The 10,272-nt window shown below is 42.6% G+C and overlaps 1 pseudogene; it reads right to left on the bottom strand.

Moving 5' to 3' along the window:
* Positions 1–5,039: 5,039 nt before the first annotated feature.
* LOC141069436 (uncharacterized) lies at positions 5,040–8,274 on the bottom strand (annotated as a pseudogene).
* Between the last annotated feature and the right edge of the window lie 1,998 nt (positions 8,275–10,272).

Below are 10,272 nucleotides of genomic sequence, written 5' to 3'. Positions count from 1 at the left end.
CACTCTCCCATACAGCTTCTCCTTGTGCAAAGTGCGCTGTATTGTTGACCGATGCACAGTGACACCATCTGCAGCAAGATGATGCTGCAGGTCTTTGGAGGTGGTCTGTGGATTGTCCTTGACTGTTCTCACCATTCTTCTTCTCTGCCTTTCTGATATTTTTCTTGGCCTGCCACTTCTGGGCTTAACAAGAACTGTACCTGTGTTCTTCCATTTCCTTACTATGTTCCTCACAGTGGAAACTGACAGGTTAAATCTCTGAGACAACTTTTTGTATCCTTCCCCTGAAAAGCTATGTTGAATAATCTTTGTTTTCAAATCATTTGAGAGTTGTTTTGAGGAGCCCATGATGCCACTCTTCATAGGAGAATCAAATAGGAGAACTACTTGCAAGTGGCCACCTTAAATAACTTTTCTCATGATTTGATACACCTGACTATGAAGTTCAAAGCTCAATGCGGTTACAAAACCAATTTAGTGCTTCAGGAAGTCAGTAGAAAGTAGTTAGGATAGTTCAAATCAAGAAAATGATAAGGGTGCCCATACTTTTGCACTGGTCAAATTTTGTTTAAATGCAGATTGCACATTTTCTGTTAGTACAATAAACCTCATTTGAATCCAGAAATATAACTGAGTCATTCATTTATTAGATATATGAAACTGAAATATCTGTTGCAAAAACCAAAATTGTTCTAAAGAAAAAAGGTTAACATTAATAGGGGTGCCCAAACTTTAGCATATGACTGTATATACTATATACAGGTGATATGACATGCATTCATATACTATATACAGGAGAGATGATATACAGGTATTTACTATATACAGGAGGATATGACATACAGGTACACACGTGGTCATTTTCTTGATTTGAACACTCCTAACTACTTTCTACTGACTTCCTGAAGCACTAAATTGGTTTTGTAACCGCATTGAGCTTTGAACTTCATAGTCAGGTGTATCAAATCATGAGAAAAGTTATTTAAGGTGGCCACTTGCAAGTAGTTCTCCTATTTGATTCTCCTATGAAGAGTGGCATCATGGGCTCCTCAAAACAACTCTCAAATGATTTGAAAACAAAGATTATTCAACATAGCTTTTCAGGGGAAGGATGCAAAAAGTTGTCTCAGAGATTTAACCTGTCAGTTTCCACTGTGAGGAACATAGTAAGGAAATGGAAGAACACAGGTACAGTTCTTGTTAAGCCCAGAAGTGGCAGGCCAAGAAAAATATCAGAAAGGCAGAGAAGAAGAATGGTGAGAACAGTCAAGGACAATCCACAGACCACCTCCAAAGACCTGCAGCATCATCTTGCTGCAGATGGTGTCACTGTGCATCGGTCAACAATACAGCGCACTTTGCACAAGGAGAAGCTGTATGGGAGAGTGATGCGAAAGAAGCCGTTTCTGCAAGCACGCCACAAACAGAGTCGCCTGAGGTATGCAAAAGCACATTTGGACAAGCCAGTTACATTTTGGAAGAAAGTCCTGTGGACTGATGAAACAAAGATTGAGTTGTTTGGTCATACAAAAAGGCGTTATGCATGGAGGCTAAAAAACACAGCATTCCAAGAAAAACACTTGCTACCAACAGTAAAATTTGGTGGAGGTTCCATCATGCTTTGGGGCTGTGTGGCCAATGCCGGCACCGGGAATCTTGTTAAAGTTGAGGGTTGCATGGATTCAACTCAGTATCAGCAGATTCTTGACAATAATGTGCAAGAATCAGTGACGAAGTTGAAGTTACGCAAGGGATGGATATTTCAGCAAGACAATGATCCAATACACCGCTCCAAATCTACTCAGGCATTCATGCAGAGGAACAATTACAATGTTCTGGAATGGCCATCCCAGTCCCCAGACCTGAATATCATTGAACATCTGTGGGATGATTTGAAGCGGGCTGTCCATGCTCGGCGACCATCAAACTTAACTGAACTGGAATTGTTTTGTAAACAGGAATAGTCACAAATACCTTCATCCAGGATCCAGGAACTCATTAATAGCTACAGGAAGCGACTAGAGGCTGTTATTTTTGCAAAAGGAGGATCTACGAAATATTAATGTCACTTTTATGTTGAGGTGCCCATACTTTTGCACCGGTCAAATTTTGTTAAAATGCAGATTGCACATTTTCTGTTAGTGCAATAAACCTCATTTGAATCCAGAAATATAACTGAGTCCATCAGTTATTAGATATATGAAACTGAAATAGCTGTTGCAAAAGCCAAAATTATTATAAAGAAAAAAGGTTAACATTAATAGGGGTGCCCAAACTTTAACATATGACTGTATATATACACAGTGTGTATATATATATATATATATATATATATATGCTAGCTGTTTTCAACCAGTTAACGCTCGGCACGCTCATTGCTATCTAATTAACGCTGCTGGTGATTAAACTAATGACAACATTCAGTAGCGCTTACGCAGGTGGTAAATTAAATTAAAATGAAGTTAATAATAATCATTAAAAATCTGAATAATACTAATGATACATTTTATTCACAGTGTAAAATCAAAAACAAACTGACTTCAGTAAGATGTGCGTTTTTTATTCATTCCAGCATCTAAACAAATTTCGTAACGAAACATAAATTAAGTTAAAATTTCCCTGTAAACACAATTAAATGTATAGTCGTTTTCGTCATTTTCAAAGATCTTTCCTTGACTTCTACCAGGTACAATTTGAACTGAAAAACCTTTACAACTTGTTACTCTAGAGAATGCAGTGTATAATTGACCATGTGTGAACACAGGATCAGGTAGGAGAACGCCAATCTTATCGAATGTTTGTCCTTGCGATTTTGTAATTGTCATGGAATAAGCCAGACGAAGTGGGAATTGTTTTCTTGTTAACTTAAACGGGATATCGCAATTTTCGCTAGTGTCCAATGGTATTCTTGGAATGAGAACCTTTTGACCACGACGCTCCCCAGAAAAAATACTGCAGTCGATGAGATTTGTGCCAAGAGTTTCTACAAATAATCGAGTACCATTGCAAAGTCCTTTCTTTGGATTTAGATTGCGGAGTAGCATGACACAGCAGCCTTTCTTAAGGTTCAGCATATGAGGAGAGAGGCCCATAGGAGTTAGGGAATGTACAAATTCAATGGGGTACTGAGCTCTTTCTTCTTCAGTTTCACAGGATGAAATATTGTCGACACTGAAGTATGATTTAGTCTGACCTCTAAGCATGTTCAACACTTGTTCATTGACTGTCAGCGTGTCACAGTTTTTAGGGCATAGTACTGCTCTGGAAGCAAGATCAGCAGGAGTGAGAGAGTTCAGGTCATTCCCAAATATGCTCATCACGATGTCATGAGTCAGAATGTCTTTGCTCAGCTTCACAAAATCCACCAGATTCCCATCTTCAACTCCTGATCCAACAGTTAGCAGCCACTCACAAAATTCAACCTCATCAGGATTGACTCACATGTTCCTGATTAATTTCAGTTACTTGAAGGATTTCCAGACTGGACTGCTCTTGACACACGCCTCTACAATACTAACGCGATTTCCATGAAGTACAACTGGAGCTTGCTGACAAAAATCTCCTCCAACAACAATCGGGATCCCACCAAAAGGTTCTTCATTGTGAAGGAGAATGCGTACGCTTCTATCAACGGCATTGAAAAGATGAACGTGAGACATTGAAATTTCATCCCATATAATAAGTTTAGTGTCCCGAAGCTCTCGGCAGACTGAGGTTCCTTCTTTAATACTTGATACAGTTCTCTCATTCAAATGAATTGAAATTCCAAATCCGGAGTGGACTGTTTTACCGCCTGTGTAAAACAAAAAAAAATCTTCAATACAGAGATCTTAAATTTACGTTTTTCAGTATTCTGTAATCGTAATTAAAATTACCTTTTAGTAATGTAGCTGCCAAACCGGTAGGAGTAACTGTTTTTACAATGCCACCATTCCCAAGTATAGTAGATGTCAAAGCTTTGTACATGAAAGTCTTTCCACAACCTCCTGCACCAGATAAAAAAAGCATTTTTGTGATGTGGTTGGATTATTAACTGCATTCATGATTGTTTCAAAGGCGCCTCTGTTGTGAGTTCATTCTCTGGTCCACCAGTGGTGAGTTCGCCTTCCAGACTCTGTCTGGTGGTGACAGGAGGTGGTGAGGCTGATTTGGTCAGTGGAGATCTACCACCTGATGGTGATGATGACGATTGGACCTCAGGAATCTTAGATTGGATTTAAGACTGCCGACGTCCTAAGTCAGTGCTGGTGATTGCTTCAGGCTGCCCAGGTCTTTGTTTTCAGCTCTGTTCCAGCCTTCTCAAAGCTAAGTGTTTTTGCTAATTTTCACACTTGATTTTGTTGGTCTATTCAGTTTTTTGCGTGTTCAGCCAGCCCCGGCTGGGCTGTGCTGAATTTCCTCTCTTATTTATCTGTATTTGCCAATTTGCTTTTTAGTCCCTTATTAGATTGGCCTCTTTTTGCTCTGTCTCAGAATATTTCAGAGTGCTGATATAGTGGGAGAAGTCTAGTGACTTCAGGGTTAATTTTGTTATCAGAAGTGTTGGACATTATTTTGTAGGGTTTTTTGGCAGATTGCAGACAGTGTCTTTCCTTTCCTGGTCTTTATAGTTCGTTTGGCCCCATCGTTTGCTCAGTCTATTTTCCTGCCTGTGTTGGGGGCTGTCTATTCCTTTGGGGTCTGCTCTGGGGCAGTTAGTTTTCCCTTTTTTTGCTTTAGGTTTATGTAGTCCTCCGGCGGTGACGAGGCGCCTAGGAACATCGTAGGAACGCTCCACTGCTACTGCTAGTTGTGTGGTTAAGATCAGGGATCTGCAATCTGCATAGTTACCAACCTCTCTGGCTTTCTGGGACTTAGCTTTTTGTTGTTCCTCCTCGGTGACCCATTCATAACACGCCTCGTTGTTCTAGGTTCATCAGAAACTGCAGTCGTTCAGATTCTTGTTTCTCCCTTTCCACATCAACAATGTCACACATTTTATATGTATACGCATCTGATGGGGAAGGTAGTCCATAACTTTTGCAATCTTTAGCAAACTGTCATAAGTGGTCTTTGATATCGGCAAGTGTTTGCTGCTCGGCCATGTATTCGTTATGAGTCAGGACGAAGTCTTCCATCATGTTATTTTTATATTTGTTGTATAAATCAAGTCCACTTGTGATGTTGGCGTGGTTCAGGGTTGCAGCAAATACCTGTCGAAGCTCACCAGGCATTCTAAATAAAGATTCTTCTTCCATTGTTTTGTCCCAATCTGAATCGTCATGCAATAATCCCATGGCCTTTGCTGCCAGAATATAAGTTTCATATGTGTGTCCTTCCACTGTTCTCAGATCTTCGAATGATGTAGCACCTGTAAACAACATAAAGAAAATAATTAAAAATTATAAAAAAGTCAGGATGATCTAATAACGTACAATTAGATGAATATGACTTACCCTTGATATGCATCAGGAATAGGCGCAGGGAAAATCTTTCCATATCTTGTGGAGAGACAGAGTACATTCTTGGAAGTATCTTGCCAGCACTTCTTTTTCTTGTCTTCCAAAACTTATTTGTCCAGACATAATGGTAGGGTATTTCACAATATAAATACTGATGTGCTGATGGATCAGTTTGGTTTAGAACAAACCATTTCGTAAGTTTTGTGCCATCATGCTGAGCTTTTTCCACAGAAAGCTGCTCCGTTCCATCCTCAAAGTAAACTGATTGTTGGAAAGGTAGGTGTACTGGAAGTCTTTCTACAGCATGGGAACGTGCAGACATCTCAAATTTTCGCAGCCGCCACAGTGCTTCAGGCGATGCCAAATATCATGTGTCGATGTAAGTCTTAATCTCGTCCCAGTGGTAGGTGCCGGTGTTGCTGACTTCGCTCACTTGAATAATGGCTGCATCATGTCCTTTGTACACGTACTTGAAAATATATTTGACGGTCTGGATGGAAGATCAGATTTCCACATTTATGTATTTCTGAGAGAGGTAGGGATTGTATGGTACAGCGCAACAGCTGTCAACTTCCACATCCCTAATCTTGAGCTTAATGCCATCATTTCGTCTGCGGTATACTGGATAACCATCCACATTAATATTTGCTTCTTCGCTGAAGTCTTTGGGAAACTTTTTGGAGCATGTCCGGATTCCTTTTACATCATCCATACACGGTGAATTTCTATTGTGTTCTCCACAGGGCCCATGAATCATGCAGCTGGTGACAACATCGTATAGCTCCTTGTTAATATCCGGGTCAGGAATTTCTGCACAAACAGCATTGTCACAATCGATAGCTTCTCGAAACTTGTCTTCGTCGTCCAGAATTAAGAGCATATGGCAATGAGGAAGACCTGAAACAATAAATGGATGCATTAAATGTGCATTATTAATCATTCCATTCTTAACATTAATGTTACGAAGATTCAGATGAATGTACGTAATACCTCTTTTTTGAAATTCAATGACGTAGGTGTATGCCTTTACTTGTCCCATCACTCCACCTTTTTTTGCAGTCAAGTCGTTTAGTAACTCTTGTAGCTTTAAGTGGAATATGGCAGACACCAAATCTGGGCGGTCTATTGCTGTTTCATGTTGTAAAAGGCCGGACTGAATTTCTTCCCACTTTGGGTTGCAAGTGAACGTAATAAATAAATCCGGCTTTCCAAATTTTGCTACCAAAGTCATCGCATCTTGGTAATTCTGTGTCATGGCACTTTTTCCACCTGTAAAAGAAAAGGGAAGTATGGCGATGCGACCCGGTCTCAGATCTTGTTGTTCAGCCCTACTGTTGATACAATCCATAAGCCCGACATATAATTCTACTCTGAGTTTCTTTTGGTTTTATCTGTTCCAGTCCAGTCACTGCGCTTCAACCTTTAGGTAGGCATCAATTATGTATTGTTGTGTCAGCTTGCCAGAATGTAACAGCGGGTTGAAGGATTGTCGATCCTGAAGGCGGTACGCATAGAATTCCCTCATAGACACATTTCTGTTTTTTTTTCTTGTTCCCCTGCATCGTGACTGATATCTTCCTGTTCTTCATCATCACCTTCCTCCATTTCATGACTTTTCCTTTTTGCAGTTCTCCCTTGCTTCCGTATTCCAGGTTGTCAGCCGTGTTCACCATACGGAAAGAGGAATGGATACACCATTGGATCACAGTTTGGGCTATGGTACACAATATTCTGTAGTCCTCGCTGCCCAATGGGATGAACGGCAATGTCTCTTTTGATTGGTGGCTCTCCATCACCGGAGACAAACACAGCTGCAACTTCATTGGCTGTCGGCAAGTTGTATCGACGAGGGTCGTGTTGTCTATCCTTGGTTATCCACATTTCGATTTTATGCTGGTCGTAGCCACGCTGATCAATCAAATCCTTCATCATCTTGAAAGCCTGAGCAAACAGGTTGATATCTTTGAGTAAACAGTCAATAGTATTCATTATGTCCCTCTTGCATCCTTCATTTTGCTCGTTATTTAAAAGTTGAATGTTTGCATACTCAGGATCCAATATGTAGAGTTGTGAATATGAAGGAGTATCAGATCTAAAGAAAGCACAAATATATTTTTAATTATTAAAAAAGAGTATGAATGAATTAAAAACGTACATTTAATTGTATTCAGGTCTTTTACCTTAGAGAAGTTGATGTACAGTGGTACACTTGTCCATGAATGACTAAAACGGGTGGGCCACCGGAAAATTTAATTGAATGAAATCCAAAGCATGCAAAGGCAAAAGCACTGTTGTACTTTCTGATGTTCTTTCTAAAATTTTTTGCCTCGTTCGTATCTTCAGTTAACCATGCTTGAAACTGCTGAGGATATTCATTTACTTCACGTAACTGTATAGTACCACTTCCGCAGCACGACGCAAACTTTGCACTGTGTAATTTTTCTTTCCAAAAGTGAGATGCACTGCAATCACTACATGTAACGTCTCGCTTTCCCACGTGGTGTTCACTGGGTATATTCTCTGGATTTCTTGCTGCATACCTCGAAGGTGGTGGCAGTTTATGTCGACGGATAATGTTGTTTTCAACTTCCGCAGGTGTCAAATTCCGTTTTTGTTGATGCTGGTTATATATATCAGGTTCCCTTCTTTCTGTCACTCGGTTTATATAAACCTTGTGATATCTCTCTCTGTCCTTATCAATCTGCTCAGGTGTTCGTTGTTGATAACCAATCCTATGATTTTGTCGATATTGTTGTTGTTGAGCAGCTACTGCATCGTTGTCCAGATTTTCCTGCGGCCTGTGAGATGGATCTGGTGACACTTCTTGGCTCATTTTGTTTGAGAGAATGCGGATGCAATTAAATGTACGTTTACCTTGGCTGAAGTGGTTGAATTACACAAAAAGGAAGTGCTACGTGTGGTAATGTGGGGGGTGGAGCCTCGTGTGGTAATGTGTGGGGACGGAGCCTCGTGTGGTAATATGGGGGAACGGAGCCTCGTGTGGTAATGTGTGGGGACAGAGCCTCGTGTGGTAATGTGTGGGGACGCAGCCTCATGCGGTAATGAGTGAGGACGGAGCCTCGTGTGGTAATGTGTGGGCACAGAGCCTCATGTGGTAATGTGGGGGGACGGAGCCTCGTGTGGTAATGTGTGAGGACAGAGCCTCATGTGGTAATATGGGGGACAGAGCCTCGTGTGGTAATATGTGGGGACGCAGCCTCGTGTGGTAATGTGTGAGGACGGAGCCACGTGTGGTAATGTGTGGGGATGGAGCCTCATGTGGTAATGTGGGGGGATGGAGCCTTGTGTGGTAATGTGTGGGGACCGAGCCTCGTGTGGTAATGTGGGCAAACGGAGCCTCGTGTGGTAATGTGTGGGGACGGAGCCTCGTGTGGTAATGTGGGGGGACAGAGCCTCGTGTGGTAATGTGTGGGGACGGAGCCTCGTGTGGTAATGTGTGGAGACGGAGCCTCGTGTGGTAATGTGGGCAAACGGAGCCTCGTGTGGTAATGTGTGGGGACAGAGCCTCGTGTGGTAATGTGGGGGGACAGAGCCTCATGTGGTAATGTGTGGGGATGGAGCCTCGTGTGGTAATGTGTGGGGACGGAGCCTCGTGTGGCAATGTGTGGGAACAGAGCCTCGTGTGGTAATCTGTGGGGACGGAGCCTCGTGTGGTAATGTGTGGTTACGGAGCCTCGTGTGGTAATGTGGGGGAACGGAGCCTAGTGTGGTAATGTGGGGGAACGGAGCCTCGTGTGGTAATGTGGGGGGACGGAGCCTCGTATGGCAATGTGTGGGGACGGAGCCTCGTGTGGTAATGTGGGGAAATGGAGCCTCGTGTGGTAATGTGGGGGGACGGAGCCTCATGTGGTAATGTGGGGGGACGGAGCCTCGTATGGCAATGTGGGGGGACGGAGCCTCGTGTGGCAATGTGGGGGGACGGAGCCTCGTGTGGTAATGTGGGGGGACGGAGCCTCGTGTGGTAATGTGTGGGGACGCAGCCTCGTATGGCAATGTGGAGGGACGGAGCCTCGTGTGGCAATGTGGGGGGACGGAGCCTCGTGTGGCAATGTGGGGGGGCGGGATTATGTGTGGTAATGTGGTGGGGGGCAGGATTATGTGTGGTAATGTGGTGGGGGGCGGGATTATGTGTGATGATGTAGTGTGGGGGCCGGATTGTGTGTGGTGATATGGTGTGGGGGTGGGATTGTGTGTGGTGATGTGGTGAGGGGTGGGATTATGTGTGGTGATGTGGTGGGGGGGCAGGATTATGTGTGGTGATGTGGTGGGGGCCGGGATTATGTGTGGTGATGTGGTGTGGGGGCCGAATTTTGTGTGGTAATGTGGTGGGGGGCGGGATTGTGTGTGGTAATGTGGTGGGGGCGGGATTGTGTGTGTTAATGTGGTGGGGGCGTGATTGTGTGTGGTGATGTGGTGGGGGCGGGATTGTGTGTGTTAATGTGGTGGGGGCGTGATTGTGTGTGGTGATGTGGGGGCGGGATTGTGTGTGGTAATGAGGTGGGGGGTGGAACTACTGTGCAGGGGGCGGGATTAGTGAGTAATCACGATGCCTCTTATATATATAGATATATATATATATATATATACATATATATATAAAGAGAAGGAAACACTGAGACAGAAAATGAGAGAAAAAGAGAATTTTTGTATTTTCGAATTCTCTAATAAAAATTCTGCATTTTAACCGACAACTTATTCTAATTCAATACTCAAAATAGTTAAAAGGAAAACTTTTACTAATACTATATACTTAGCTCAAAATCTATAACTAAGTGTGTGCTTGTGTGTTTTCTTCATTAAATATGATTCT

Source organism: Dendrobates tinctorius, unplaced genomic scaffold (assembly GCF_039654945.1).
Source record: "Dendrobates tinctorius isolate UK_male_01 unplaced genomic scaffold, ASM3965494v1 ptg000263l, whole genome shotgun sequence".
Lineage (NCBI taxonomy): Eukaryota > Metazoa > Chordata > Amphibia > Anura > Dendrobatidae > Dendrobates > Dendrobates tinctorius.
Note: the sequence above shows the minus strand (reverse complement) of the source record. Positions and strands in the feature narration are given on the sequence as shown.